This window comes from Lagopus leucura, unplaced genomic scaffold (genome assembly GCF_019238085.1).
Source record: "Lagopus leucura isolate 7727_CA_CO unplaced genomic scaffold, USGS_WTPT01 Super-Scaffold_73, whole genome shotgun sequence".
NCBI lineage: Eukaryota > Metazoa > Chordata > Aves > Galliformes > Phasianidae > Lagopus > Lagopus leucura.
The window spans coordinates 31,517,004-31,533,001 of NW_024962252.1; the positions used below are offsets into that span (position 1 = coordinate 31,517,004).

A 15,998-nucleotide genomic window follows, 5' to 3' on the forward strand; every position below is an offset into this window, starting at 1 on the left:
CCCACTCTGCGCCTGCGCAGAGCGGCGGGACGCATGCGCAGAATGCTAGCGGAACGCCGGGGTGGGGTGAGCTGACAGCGCTGGCGGCGGGTGACCCTGGGGTTGGCCGTTGGTACTGGCTCAGACAGCTAACAAATAAACGCAGAAAGACGCGCCCGCTGTTTATTTCATAGCTCCTTGCGGCACCGTTTTCTCTGGCGCTGGCTAGGTGCCTCCGGGGCGCTCGGCCCCGCCGCCACGTCGGCCAGGGGCAGCCCCACGGCGCGAGGCTGGCGCTTGTTTGCCGTGTGGTTGCGGGTTTACCTCCTCCGGAGCCAAAGGCTTCGGCTGCGTGTGTGTGAGCGACAGCCAGGGTCGGCTGCTTCCTGCCGAGGAGCGTCCTCCAGGTGGCAGGCTCGTCCCGAGTTTCCTGCACGCAGCCTCGGTAACGTGGGCGTCCCTCGCTGCAGCGTATCGTGCGAGGTACGGGAAGTGCTGGCTGATAGGTGACTTTGTATCTATTTTCTAATTGTATTCACTTGATTTACAAGCAGGGTTATATTCGATACAAATATAGGAAGCCCTAGTGGAACCCAAGACGAAAATGTGGATTGGGTAGGTTAACGTTATCCACAGTGAAAAGCTGTGTTTCAGAATTCACAGGCTTAAAAGATGATAGAATCATAGAATGATCTGTGTTTGAAGTGACATTAAAGCCCATCTAATTCCAACCCCCTGCTATGGGCAGGGCTGCCCCTTCAGCTCAGCTGCCCAGGGCCCGTCCAACCTGGCACTGAACACCTTCACGGATGGGGCATCACAGCTCCTCTGGGCAGCTGTGCCAGTGCCTCACTGTCTTCTGAGTAAAAATATGTTTCCTACACTGAACCTAATTTTCCTCATTTAGTTTAAAGCTATTCCACTTTTCCCTATCGCTATCAGACTATGTTAACATAAAGTCAGCCTCCCTCCTGCTTATGAGCTTCCTTTAAGTACTGGAAGGCCACAGTGAGATCTCTCCATAGCCCTCTCCAAGCTAAACAAACCCAAATCCCTGGGTCTTTCTCTATAGGAAATGTTCTCCAGCCCTCTGATCATCTTTGGTTCTCCTCTGGACCTGCTTCAACAGGTCTGGCAAATAATGGCAACATGGAAGTAATTGTAGATGCTGTCCTTAATGTGTATTAAGCCTACATGTCATGGTTTGGTAGTGGTGGGCTCAGTGGGCAGAGCCCAGCGCTGCCCATGTGAGAGCAGAGCCAGCTCCAGCTGCTCCAGAGGGACTGCCGCTGCCAAAGCTGAGCCGTGAGCGACGCCGGGTGCGCTCTGCGAGAGCGGACGGATAAAGGGACGAACCGCCGTGCGACAGCAGCCGGGAGAAGGGAGCCGAGATGGGAGAGAACGGCCCCGCGGGTGCCGAGGCCGGCGCGGGAGGAGCTCCGGACTCATGGAGCGCCCACGGAGGAGCGGGCCGTCCCCTCCCAGCACACGCGGTGGGGCGGGAGGGCCGGGGGAACTGCAGCCGTGGAGACCCGGGTGGAGCGGTGCCCGAAAGGTGGGCCCGGCGCTACGGAGCTGTGTTGGGGCGGTGCTGGGAGAGCTGCAGCGTGTGGGAAGGCCATGTGGGATCAGTTGGGAAGGATGTTTTGAGAGGGACCCTCGTGGAGCAGGGGCAGAGTGACCGCGACGGATACGAAGCGTTATGGAATGACCCATTCCCTAGCACCACTTGGTAGAAGAGAGCGGATGGGGAAAAGGTGCTTTCTGTTTACTTTCAGTTCTCACTGTTCTAGGTTAGTATTAGTTAGCAATGAATTGCGTTAATCTCCCTATGCTGAATCTGTTTTGTCCATAACAGTAATAGGTGAGTGATCTCCCTCTCCTTATCTTAACCCATAAGCTGTTTTTGTTTTCATTGTGTTTTCTCCTCCTATCCTTTTGAGGAGAGTGAGCAAGAGAGCAGCATGGTGCTGCTGAGCTAACCACTGGTGTTAAACCACAACAAGAGTATTTCCTTACAGGCACATTGCTGGTTTTCTCAGTGACAGCAGAGTAATTTATAAGCAGATATCATCCAGAACATATACCCTAAATGGAAACTAGGAGAACAAGTGCTGTTCAGAATTTATACACTATGCTATGTTATTCAGCTACGGTGAGTGCAGTCTCTTACCTGTCTGTTACCCCAAGCCTTGTTTTTATGCAGCTCAGCTGAACAACAGTTCTGACTTCTGAGAAATCGGCTAAATGGTGAGAAAGTGTTGTGAGAAAGTACTTAGTATTGAACTATGCAAACAAGATAAGAAAGGTAAAATTGGAAATAAAGATAAAATTGTTTCATGACAAAAAATGCAAGCATGAAAGATACTAATTTTCTGGGAGAAAAATAAGGACAGAAACAGCAAGACTAAGGGCTAGTCTATTGCAGGAAACAAGGCTAGCCCTTCTCTACTGGTCGATGACTGACTGAAGACCCATCAGGCGACTTTCTAAAGGAGAAAAGTGTATTAAAAATCTAATAGCTCCTGTGTGAATTAACCAATAAATAATTGTTCTGTGCTTTTAAGTTGTGTACGTGCTGTTGCTGACTTCACGTGTGGTAGCAGTTGCCTGAAATGAGTGATTTGGCGAGGGAGTGTTAGAAAGGACGACAAAGAGGTCAAACTTCTGTGTTCTATTTTTTAGGAGAGCAATTCATACAAAACTTGGACTTCTACTGGTAGCAGCATTATTTAGTAATAACATTGCTGATGTGATAGTAATTAATGCCACAATGTGCTTGAATAATGAGTGACAGTGTTCCCCTTGGAGGGAATTCAAAAGATATGCTAGTGGATGACAAAAAGCAAATAGATTTATAAAGGTGGTGGAGAAAAGGTAGCATGAACACAATCTGCACTGGATTCTGCTCTCTTGGGGCAGTTTCTCTGCTTCCTCACCTTAAAGGCTTTCACTCTGTACAAAGATGGAAGCACATCTTTAACTCGCATTCTCTGGCAATGAACTTACTAACCCAGTCCTGTTTTAGGCATTGGATATGTAGTAATAATAGGAGGATAAGTTATATTAGTGGTAATAGGTATAGTCTAGCTGTTAAAGCTGCTGGACTCAAACTTGTGGCATGTCTAATTAAATACCTGTAGCAAATTAGCTGCTGACTTGTGTTCTTGAGCACAGGGTTTGCTATGTTTGCAGGTGGTTAGCCTGTTCTTTGAGTCTATGTTCAGCATAACTGTAATGGCAAAATTCACATGGATGCTTTTGGTTGTTGTAGACCTTTGACACATATTAGCATTTCTCTAAGACATTCCTAGTAATCTGGCTGCGGAGGCAAGCCGCTGTTGCAAATTTGAAAATAAATATTCTCTCTTTCAAAAGGGAAGAACTGCTGCCTTCTGGGGTCAAACCCAGCAAATGATTCTGTTGCTGTAAAGCCTGAATGTGACTAACACTGTTGTAATATTTGACAGCGAAATAAATTCACCAGAAGGCAGGCGGTTAAAAATAAAGAGTGATGTCATTCTCAGCCTGTCACTTGCTATCACTGAGGATGGCACAAGGCTGTTCTTTTTTATATATAAGGAAGGATCAGAAGTGCAAAACTTTTATTCTGGAGAATCTTTCATTTATAATACAGCAGGCAGAAAAATTGGGATTAAACAACACTTTTTAAAATCATTTGTTATTTTTACCAGTGTTACCATGTTGAAAGAATTATCAGAAATCAAGAGCCTGAAATTTCTTTCTGTGTAATGTATCTGCAAAAGTGTGATTATTGAAAAAAACAAATGTGTAGTTCCCTAAAGCGTAGGAGCTTCCTGTATTCAGCTTCCATAATGTTACCCGTTTTCCTGATCTGAGAGCCCGCATTTTCCCAGGGAATTTAAAAATAACAAAAGAAGTCAGTCAGTCCCCAAGTATCTCTTGTTAGCAAAACAGCCCAAGGGGAAAAACACGGGCTACCAAACTGAGTTCCTTTGTACTAGAAGTCTGTTGTCAACAATGGACAGCAATCAAACATATCAGAGAAAAATAGAGGAATTTGCACAACAAGCATGTGTCGTGGGCTGCTGTACTAGATCTCCTTTTTAACATTTTTACACGTCAAAGCAAGAAATTCCTAAACTACTGTATGTCTGGTAAATAAAGCATACTTTAAACTATTCTTTAAACCTTTTGTCTCAGTTTTTGATCCTAGTTTTCCTTTTATGTAATATTTTCTTGTTTCCATTTTCAGTCAGTTTTGCAGCTGGATGGCTTAGTTTGAGTAGTTCACTAGCATCAAAAGGCTGATGGATCTATTTCAAATTCCCTTTATAAGGGATTAACTTTACTGTGAGGTAGTATCAAGGTTTCTCACCTTTCTTTAGTATACATGGTAATAGTTCAGGTTGGCAGGTAATCTCAGTGAAATAAGATTTTTTTTTCCTAGTTATGCCAAACATGAGAATTTTTGAGAGGAGTGAAGGTGAGATCTGACATGTGATTTATGAACTGAGAATGTCCAGAGGCTAAAGCAGGGGACAGCTAGAATTCTTTCATGGTATACTGTCATATTTTCTGTCCATTTTTTCTATAATTTACATTGTTGTTTGTTTTTTTCCTCATGTTTTTGTTACTGATTGTTCATAAATTGGAGCAATATAGAGGGATACTTTAGCAAATTCACGTATAATTACGATTCAGGGAATTCAGTCCTCTGTCCTGATTGTTGGTTTCCCAGTAAACACAATGAGAGCATTGATCCGTTTGTTCCTTATCTCATCAGCATTAGGAATAACCAGAGAACACAGCATTAGCAAGACTTGGTTATGAGCCAAGGAGAAATGTCCTGCAATTTTGTAAAGATGAACTCGAGAAAAATGAACTTTTAGATCACTGTTGCCTTTAAGTAATTTCTGGATGATGTGTTACTTCATTCAGTTTGCTTATATGTTTTTGGCTTCAACTGATGTTGTGACTGAGTCCTGAAATACCTATGAATCTATGGAAGATTCTTCCTTAATTCCATGCTATGATCAGAGAGCTACTAAACACTTGCATCTTTTCAAGGCTAGATGGCTGCAGTGCTTTCTTTAAAGGAATTTTTTTCCGTCCTTGCTTGGATGAAGCTTATGAAGAACATAGTAAGCCCACGTTTACAGGCTCACACACCAACCCACACAGGTTACTAGTTTCTTGTCAAATAACTTTGATTTCAAAGATGTTACGTTTACGTTCTCCTGACTGACTGGCTTTGTATACTTGATGTCATCCTTTATAATTTTCCTATCTAATCATTATGCTCTCAATTAACAGGTTACTTTGACTTGGAAATGTGGAGTAGGAGATAGCATATTTGAAAATGAAGCATGCTTGTACTGGAGTTTATTGTAGCAGTGAGATGTGTGTTTTGTCATGTTATTTTTTGAGAGACTTACACTAGCACTGTCTTCATTTTTCTTCACAGGATTCAGTTCCATATGCTAAAAACACCGTTTATGACTAAGCTCATGTTATGAAGACCTACTCTGAAATTAACTGGTAAAAACCAAGGATATGCAGCTGTCTTAAACTAGAAGCACATTAAAAATAATAAAATTCAACAACAACAACAAAAAAACCAAAACAGTGCAATGCCCTCCATCTTAGTTTTTGCTAAACAGTAATTCATTCTTTAAAATCACTAACCTAAGTATTTTCTGTCTCTGCTTCCACCAGCCATTTCTATACTTCCAAGCCCTTTTTTTTCCAAGAAGCAAGTGTATCCTCATTTATTAGAAGCAGTTTTTATTAGGGAAAGATTACTGCAGAACAAAGAAAATATGGCATAGGGTCACAACCTAAAACCTTTAAGTTAAAACCTTAAAGTAAAGCAGAATGTAGTGTTACATTACCAGAAAGTGAGATGCAGTGCATAATTTGGGAAATACGTCACATTAACATAGCGTTTAGTTTGAAACAAGTGTCAAACCATCATATAACTTTTCTAAGATATGCAGCCACCATTAGGATTACAAAAGGTAAGTTTTGCTGATTCAAACCCAAACATTTCTCTTAAATTTGTCATTGCGTTCACTTGCTAACATATGTTATGTAATAAGCTGTTTAGAGGTTACCTTGAACTGATAGAAACTAATACATAACCCCCCACTGACTTCATTAACATTAATAGAAGACAGGATAAGTAAGAATGAAAAGAATGGGAAGGAGTCCAAGGCTGTGGACAAAAACATATTTGAAACAGATCAAAAATTCAGGCTTAGGGTGTAATCCAAAGAGGCTGAGGAAGAAAATCCTTGTGAGGAAAGATTCTCATTACTATCTTCTGTTATCTGCTGTATGGGCTGGTTTGTTTGTTTGTTCTGCATCTTCATCTGAAACATCTTGTGCAAGTCATTATCAGAAATATTGAGACTACATGTACTCATATTGATGGTCAGGGAAAAAATGGACTTTTCCCTGACTATTCTCCACTTGATTCACTTACTATAAAGGATGATTTAAAAAAAAAAAAAAATATATATATATATATTTAAACTTAAGAGCAGTACAATGTCAGTTATTGCAACATATTGCAGAAATTTTCCAGTTCTAACAGCAGTGATACCCACTACAAAGGATTTGTTCTACAGCTGATGCAGCAGTGCCCATTAACGTAAGTAAAAAAGGTGAGGTTTGACTGGCTAGTCCACAAAGGAAGAGATAGTTGACACAAATAAGTTATATTAATTAATTTTGTAGTATTTGTAGTATTCCTATACATTATATCTCATGTGCAATAACACAAAAAATTAACCTTACAGGTTTTCAAGTAGATCTCCCTTACCACTTCTGAGCTTTCTCCTTTTCATTTGTATGTATTACTATTTCCCTGACAGTTGACATATATGAATTGTTGGTAGAGAATACATTAGAATACTGTTCAGCAATAATGTGGCCATTGCTGAAGTTAGAGAGACCTTTGTGTGTTTCTTATTTCCACAGCATCAAAAGTCTGGAGGAAGCATGTGGGGCTCAGAAAAATTCTGAACAATTCCATTTACTAATGATATATAAGAGATACAGTATCTAAATATGTAAACATCAGGTTGCTCTGGGGGCTTCTAATATAGACCATTTAAAGAGGTCCCAAGTTATTTGAAGGGATACTATCTCTATGTACTAAAAGTAGATTTTTAAATTGTATAATGAGGGCATGAATAACCTTCAAGGCTCCAGCATTATAACTTGTTGCACAGTTTTGGATTTACAGAGACTTCTTGAAGGCAGATTTCTTTATATTGTCAATATCAAAATGAATTTACCACACTTTCCTACATGCATAAGATAATGCAAAACCCATGTTCTTTAGCAGTAGCTCAAGAATTCTATCAAATTTAAGCTTTTCTTCAACAGTTTGTGACATGGACCAGCTTCATCCTGGAATAAAATTCCTCCCAAGATTCTGGGAAAGTACCCCTTCTGGGCATAGTGTCAGCTTCCTCCTTGCACCAGGTGGAAATTCCACCTCACATGTCCACAAGAACTTAGACTTCTAGGTTTCTTCAAATTGCTCCTGCACTCTTTTACCTTTTGTTCAGATATCAGAGGAAGCTTGAAAACTTATTTGTCCTTCTCTAATAACTTAATCTGTTTGGAAAAAGTGGGCGATCATGAAATGGTTAATTGCACTAATGGTACAGTATTGTCTTCTTTTTCTTACCTTCTGTGGATGCTTCCTACTTACTTTCTGGGCATGGGGAAAGACGTAATCTGCTCTCTCTACCGGTGCTTAAATGTGCAAAACCAACAATCTCCACAAGCAGATTTCTGCATGTTCTGCATGAATATTCTCATAATATGAACCTTACGTAAGTTAGATTGCTGCAGATACCAGACTGTTGGTCTGTTGTTTTAAATGTGTTTTAGAATCTTCCATCATATCATGAAATCATAGAATGGCTTGGATTGTAAGAGACCTCAAAGTTCATCTAGTTTCAACTCCCTGTCGCAGGCAAGGTTGCCAGCCACTAAATCAAGAACTAGGTTAGTTTGCCCAGGGCTCCATGTAACCTTGAACAGCCCCAGAGATGGGGAATCCACAGCTTCACAGGGCAACCTGTTCCAGCACATCAAGTTCTGGCACCTCCCTTGTACTGGTTGGAAAGCAGAATAGAAAGTAACACTACAGTTTTCAAACACGGTAGTGGCACTTCCTGCTAAAATTCAATCTTTTTTTTCAAACGTGTTCTGTCTTTCTAAGTCATAAATGTGTATGGTGTTTTTGTTTGTTTGTTTGTTTGTTTTTTTAAATTGAAGTAATAAATTGAAAATATTGAGAGTAAAAAAATGCATAGTAAGCTGAAATGGAAATAAAGCTGTTATAAAAAAAAAAAAAAAAAGAAAAAACTGTGAAAGTGTGTTCTTTATTTTCTAATACTAGTAAAAGTCCGAGGAGTTTGGATGTTACTACTGTTTACAGTTTAGCATTTTATTAATGAATGATTTGTGTTTGCCAGAGAGGCTCTCTCCTGTGTTGTCTTTATTGCTCCTAGAGACTGGGAGCTGAATGGCAATGGTTCTTGTGCTAGTCTTAGCCAGCAGTTGAGATGCTGCAGGTTGCTTCCACTTGGAGAACCAGATGATGGCTTGTTCACTTGCGCCCTGTGCCTTTCAAGCAATATATGTACAACTGTATTTTTCTGAACTTACCAGGAGACAGGAAATAGTTTCCATGCTCACAGTTTCACATCCCCAGTGGACATCATTTACAGACATGCACAGACATACGCAAACAATCATATGCTCTTGTTACTTGTATGGAAAGGAGGGCTTATTGTCATCCATAGCCCCTGCTGTCACAGGCCAAATGTTTCCTATAATAAATTCCATAGAATGTCTCCTTCCCTGCTGCTTTTTGTCTATTTCCCTCAAATGTACAAAGCTACCCCACAGCCAAATCTCAGCCCTTCTGGATTCAGACCAGATTGTTCTGTTTCCACTCCATTCCTGCACTGGTGGATCATTTGAGCAGTGAATTCAGGTTTTAAAAAAAAAAAAAAAAAAAAAGTTTTTTTTTTTGTTGTTGTTGTTTCAATAGGATGTAGACCTTTTTTAGTATCACATGTTATTACAACTTGCTATCTGAGCAGAAATAAAAATGCACAGCATGTCTTATTCCCAGTGTGTAATCCATCATTCTGAAACTACTTCCAAACATCTTCTTCTGTGCTTAACAGTGCAATTTAAGGCAATGGTCCAACAGAGTGCTGGCTCTAGAGGAGAACCCTTTTTTTGCTAGTTAGCTCCCATGTCTTGCGTGAACATCATGCTCACCTGGCTGCATGGCACACCAGCTAACTCACTGGTACCTGGACAGAAAACCAGTCACTTTTTTTTTTTTTTTTTAATATATTTCTTTTTTATCTTTCAAAGTTTTCTGTTTGGAAACGTGAAACAGCTTATAAAGGAGTATCTATGCTACCACATAAAATAGGTCAAGGAGAATTCTTTGGCCCTCAGGTCAGTCAGCATACAGTCCAAATCCATACAGGTGAGTCTTTATTATCCCTTTCTGTCCATAATGCTGTATACTGACAGTAAGCTACAGTTCCATTCAGATGGTGTTAGTGCCTATGTAAGCACTTATCTGTTTCAGTGCAAGTTTGGTCAGGTTAGCCTGGATATAGCAGCACATCTATATGCTGTGATACTGGCCTTGACATTTATCCATGCTCAGCAGAATGAAGTATGCCAATAAAATAGCTTTTTTTTACCTTGGCTATAATTGCAATATATTAACATTTATTGAAACAGCCATGCTAAATTACCATGATTGTTGTATGTTTTATTTTTTAAATCCAAATCAAGTTATCTATGTCAGCAAAAGATTTTAAATTTAAATTGAGACTCAGACTTATCTGCGCATTATTCAGGTCACATTTTCATTTCTTTCTTAATCACATAAAATCATAAACCTTAAAAAGCAGAATCACAGGAGTACAAGCTGCATTTTCTACTTCAGATTACTCAAAAGTCATGCTACCTTTCTGCTTTGACACACTGATGGTTCCTAGTCTTATCCTTGCCATTTCTATATATTCAATTTATGGAACTCTAGAGGTAAGAACACACTTTTATACCTCCTTTACAGGGAGTCAAATATAGGCACAGTTGTGAAAGACCATAAACCATCTGTAACAAAGGATTCTCACTACCTGAAATAAGGAACTGCTTCTCCATATTACAGCATTTGCCACTGATTGTTGACTTAAGGAGAATCCTCTGTGTTCTGATTTCAAGGATTAACCACATGTGCAAGTGTCTGTTCATAATTAACTCCCCAGACTTCTTCTGAAGTTCAGATAGTTGTCAACTGTTCCTCTGTGAATCCATCAAATACTCCATTCAAGGTTGGTTTCTGTGTTTTTCATTTTGTTTGTTGATTTTTCATTTGTATTGATAAAAAGAGGCATATTGTGTTCTGGACATCATATCTTCTAAAAATTGTTCAACTCTTTGCTGACATAAGGAGAATCCACTGACCTGTCAGAGCTATGGTTCTGCTTCCAGCATGAGTACAGAAGCTCTTCTTCCCATGATAAAACAGCACCAGCCATGCACATGAAAAATACAGGCTTTCAAACAAAAGTTTCCAGACTGTACAAGTGCCACTATGAATGGACACATACTCTATAGTACTCTATACAGTGACTATGGTAACTAGATTTTCTTCTGCTTCCAGTATACAAATTCCAGAGAAGCTGGCAAAGTGAAGGGGTCTCAGTTCAAACCCTGATGTACATGGATTAGCTGAGACCTATATCACCAGTATCTGTAGCACACCTGCATCAATCATTATCTGGGGAATCTACCCAGCTCTTCCTGCCATGATTCATGATTCTTCTCTCTTTTTCCAGAGAATTTTTCTCCAGTCTCTACCCCTGCTCTGCCTTTGCCAGGCATCCTGTGACTCTTTTGCCCTGGTCATGAGATTCCTCAGAAAGCAGAGCTTCCAAACACTCTTGTAGCAACCATACACCAAGTTAAGGAGCTACAGTTTCAGAGCGCTAGCAATGAAATATGCTTGCTTGATGTTGGAAATACACCTCCTACTTCACAGAAACAAAAACTGTGGATTGTCACATTTAACATGCCAGACTGTTTTGATTCCAAGAGCTGAAAAGCAGAAAATGATTCTGCTGAAGGCAGCCTCAGCCTGAGCCATGCCAAACTTTTCTTTGGGAGTGGAGGGAACCTAGGGAAGTGAGACTGAGGAAAAACAACAAAAAGCAGCGGCCAGCAGTTTACCTCTCAACAGGTTGCTCAGATCACTTTTGTTAGTTTCTTGTTTTCTTCTGTTCTCCTTTCTGTAAATGTTAAGTGCTGCATCCAGAAGTGTATTCTGAATCTGCACAGCAGGGGGAAGTACTGCAAGGTTCAGACAGGAGCTTTGTACCCTGCTGCCTAACAGATACCTCCTTCCTCAAAGGAATGTCACCTGTTCCAGAAGAAAGAACCAGGTCAAATCAGTAGCCACCAATGTTATATGTAACACAGATTCATATATCTGCTATTAAGAAGGGAGTAGTTATTCTCTCACCTGTTTTACTTCTTTTCTGCCCAGTGGACTTCTTTTAAGCAGGTACTATCATGCAACTGATGTCTGCCAGCTCTACTCAATGAGCAGAAATACAGGTTTTTTCTAGCTCTAGCTGCAAAGCTGGATAATAAAATTGCATGTATGTTTCCCCCCTTTTTTAATGCTGGACCTTCATCCTGTTTGGTTGCTTATGCCACGTGACCTGGAAAACGATAAGCTGAGCAAACTGCTCAGAACTCAGTGTTCAGTATTTTTATGATTTTATTCAAAATAGCGGTACTTGCTATTCTTTCAAATACAACTAGGATTTGGCTATGTTCACCTGGCTGATTTTCAGAATGTTGAGGTAATATGTAGCGGTATGTATTACATTCAGCTTTGCAAATCAGGAGCAGACCTTTAAGGGGAAACAATGTTAAGTGCAGGTGAATTGTAAGGAACCCTTGAGAACAAACATTTTACAGAATCATTTATTGCACAAGAACTGAGATTCTAGTAATTTGTGGTTATGTGGGAAATTCACCATGGACTACTCTTTAAGATTCAAAATCTTTCAAATCCATGCTGGGATCTGAAGAACTCAACAGTGTAGAAAGCTGAGTGATACACAATCCTGAGATAGTAGTCACTGTGTGTCATTTCAGCTGTTACACACCTGAGTAAAATTTGTTTTCTTCTGTTACTAATTGGTGCCACTAAGCATTGTAGTGTTCATAGAGGTTCCAGTGACAATGTGGAGATGGAGTTTTGAATTTATTTTTTTTCTTTATGGTGTCAGAGGGAGTAAAATAAAATTCTGGGTCTATGTTTGAAAACAGTCTCAGTTTTAAGTTCAACCCAGCTGTACCCTGAGGCTGAAACATGTCCATGTTTTGGCAGCAGAGAAGACTACCATATGTTGCAGTGATAAAAAAATTACACTGATGCCAATCTCTAAAGTCAGACATAAAAAAAATATCTAAGAGAGTATACTTGCAGCAATATAATTAATATAATATATTAAATATATATGAAGCATAAAAAAAGCATAACAAGTCTATATTTAAGGATCATTTTTCTGTCTCTAACAGTCATGCACTTTATAGATACTACAAGCTGCAATTCACTATTGTTCTTGAAAGAAGGATATAATCCATAAATCCATTCCATTTCTCTGTTACACAGAATTGCTTGCTGTCTAGCTCCCAGCTTTCAACAGCCACAGCGCAATTCCACTCTTTGAGTAAGTTCTTACATATTGACTTGCTTTTAGTGAGTACATACTGGGCATCAATAAGATTCTTTTTTTATCAGCCATTCACATCAGGCCTCTAAATGAGAGCATGGATGTGGAGCTCCTGAACATGGCTGGCAGGAACATGACACATTCTTTCTTTTTTTAAGGTCATTATAGAGTCTTGGTTTACAGCTCTCACAGGTGACATGGCTTTTAAAATTGCCAATTAGCTTGTTTCAAAACCAGCAATATATCAACTGTCTTTGATCAGAAAAAGACTATTTGTGCATATTGACATGCATATAATAGAATCTACTATAAGATCTGTTATAGGATATATATAGGATGCGGGAGTTCCAAACCACACCTACTACAACTTAATGTAGAAGAAAATATCCAGTGCAAAATACTGATCTCAAGTATAAATCTTGTTTTCTGTTGTAAACATGGAAGCTGCCATTTCTCATTGCTGAAAGAGGGCTGCTGATGATCCATAATGCTCACTGGCTAGGAAGCTTTAAATTCACTCCATTTAGCAGTATTCTGAAACTTGTTTGTGAGATTGTTAAGTTGCTGAGAATAGACAGTGGGTTCCACCAGCATTTTCTTGTTTTGGCCATTTATGTCCTTGAGCCATAGAAATAAATTATCGAGAGAAAATAAATTTGTTTTGAAGCAGAAGTTTGTGTTTTCTCTATATACAACTTTTCCTTTTCCACTTCTTCTCTTAAATTCTCACTGTATTTTTAAGCAGAGAAAAAAATCACTGGTTGTTTCTTCCTGTGAATTGCCAGAGTAAGGCAGAGATCTCCAAAAAAGATATTCACTCCTCTTCATGGCCCTCCCATCTCATCAGACACAGTAGAGTATTTCTTCTTGCTACTCTGAAACTGTCAGGTTAGCTCCAGAACAATTTCCACCATTGGTGTCAAGACATTTAATGCTGTTCCTAATCCACATGTATGCTCCTCAGTCATCCTCAACAACTAAGTTTTAATATCAAGTGGCAAGGCCTTAATCTGTGATATTGTTTCAGACATGTAAGAAATTTCTGAGTATAGGGAGACTGCCTATCATTTACCTTGTCACATCTGCACTGCGCAGTGCAGTAAGGTGTGATCATGGTGAAAATGGTAAGGCTCAAATTAGCCCTGGAACAAAAATAATGTTTAAACAACAGTTTTGTGTTGCACATGAGTTGACTGGCCCAGATAAGAAGTTCTGTCTTTATGACCCTGTTCTGAAAAACAAATGCTTAGTATTGCATTGCATCAATACCAATTTGCTTGAAGCTCAGAGAAACTGCATTATTGCACAAAAAGCAAAATGTACACCTGTTCATTCTCTGAACTGACCCTACAGTTTTCATTGTCTGCTCTGCAGGCTGAGGACTGTGGTATTTTAGGCTCCTTTAATGGACACCTTAAAGAATAACCATTCATCTGCCACTGGGCTTAGCTAGAGGTCAAAAGTGTTTTGGGCATTGTTAGCTAGAAAAGGTTTGGGATGCTGTGATGTGACATGCACATAAAATGTAATGTGAAAGAGTATTCTAGATAGAGATTTTGGGGATCTGCTGCTTTTCTGTTTAGAGCAGAGATCAGAAAACAGAAACTGACTCCTAAAGAAATCCAGTGGCAGGATATGAAATCTGCTCAAAGCAACTCTTGAAATAGTAAAGTGATGTTCAAGCTTGCTGAATTGTATGAGTGGCTCACTAACCGCTAGACTTCTGTTTTAACTTTCTCTCCTTTTTCTTTCTTTCTTTTTCTTAATTTCTAGTGTGTAGCTGAATGTTCTTCACTATCGTGAGACCAGTTGAAGGGCAGAAGCTCCCAACTCCTCAGTGACAGGAGGCGAGGTTGTCACTGAGCCTCACTGCAAAGCCCAGTACTACATCCCATCTGTAAATCACACCGATGCTTTACCATCCTAAACTGAATCCTGGCTCCCGGCTTTGTCCCTCTGGAAACCTTTCCAACGTTATTTCTGGTCCAAAATCCCTCTTCCCCCAGCCCCGCCATCCCGGGGGACATGCTCAGAGCTCTTCTGCAGATCGCGAGTTATTTCCCAGGCCGGCTCGGGCCTCCTCCCCGCTGCTCTCCCTCAGGACGGCCTCGGCGCGCCCTTGCCGCGGTGGGCGCCGGAGGGCGCTGGGACAGAGCGCGGTGCGAGCGCCGGGACAGGGGCACCGACGGAAGGACCAACAAGGCACAGGCCCGGCCGCTGCGCCCTGCGGCTCGTCCCCACCCCCGGCAGGTGCGGCTCAGCCGCGACGGGCTCTGCGGGGGCTCCGGGGCCGCCGCTGCGCACTGGGCGGAGCGGGGAGAGGAGGGGAAGCTGTTCAGCTCCTCCCGCTCCGCCACAGTCGCACAGCTGGGCCGGCGGCTCTGCGGCGCGGGAGCTCGTCCCTGAGGCTCGGCTGTCGGAGCGGGCTGCGGGCACCCGTCCCGAGGTGAGCCGGCGGCCGGCGCCGCTCCAGGCTGAGGCGGCGGGCAGCCAGAGCCCTCGCCGGAGCAGCCAGGGGTCGGGAGAGCGGGGAGGGTGCGTTTCGTCGTTGCTACGGAGACGGTCCGAGCGGCCGCGCCGACCCGGGCAGCAGCCGGGGGACGGCCACGGCTCGGTCGAACTCATGCGGGAGGACGCGGCCGGGGGGCGTGAAGCGGGGTCGGCTCCGGTCGCCGGGCCGAGCCGGGCTGCCGGGCTGCCGTGCTGCGGGACCGAGCTGGGCGGGAGCCACGGCTGCGGCCGCGCAGGTGGCGTGGCAGCGGCGGCTGCTAAAGCGGAGCTCCAGCGGGCGCCCGCCGGCATCTGCCGCGTTCTGCCGCCGTCCGGGCTTGCGGCCGCTCCGCCGAGCGGCGAGATCAAGCTGAAGGTCCTTGCCGGTGTTTAAATACACCAGGTCTCCCTCCCCGGAGAGGGAACTCCGCTCTTTTTCAGCTCTTGCGCTTCTGGAAGATGAAAGCTGCAGTACCAGCAGCTTCCAAGGTGTATCTGAGGTGATTAAATAACTCGGTCGGAGCGAGGAAAGGCTTGGTGCTTAGCGCCGAATTTCGCATTGGAGCAATCTCTCCAGACCGCGGCTACCTCCGGCGGTGCGTGTTGCGGAGGGCTCGGTGGGGGCTGAACTCCGCTGCCGAGCGCTCCCGGCCTGGTGGGCGGCCTGCGGCTGCTGCGAGCTGACGTGACACGCGCAGGCTGGACGGTATGGTTCCCAAGCAAGTTGGGTTAGTCCTGCGT

General features: G+C 42.4%; 1 protein-coding gene across 2 annotated transcripts in view; it reads left to right on the forward strand.

The window, feature by feature from the left end:
• The first annotated feature begins 15,133 nt into the window (after positions 1-15,133).
• KLHL32 (kelch like family member 32) overlaps positions 15,134-15,998 on the forward strand; it is a 118,059-nt gene continuing 117,194 nt past the window's right edge. For both annotated transcript variants that reach the window (XM_042885150.1, XM_042885176.1), the window contains exon 1: positions 15,134-15,213. The gene's annotated coding sequence lies outside the window, so the exon portion shown is untranslated. The remainder of the gene's footprint in view (positions 15,214-15,998) is intronic.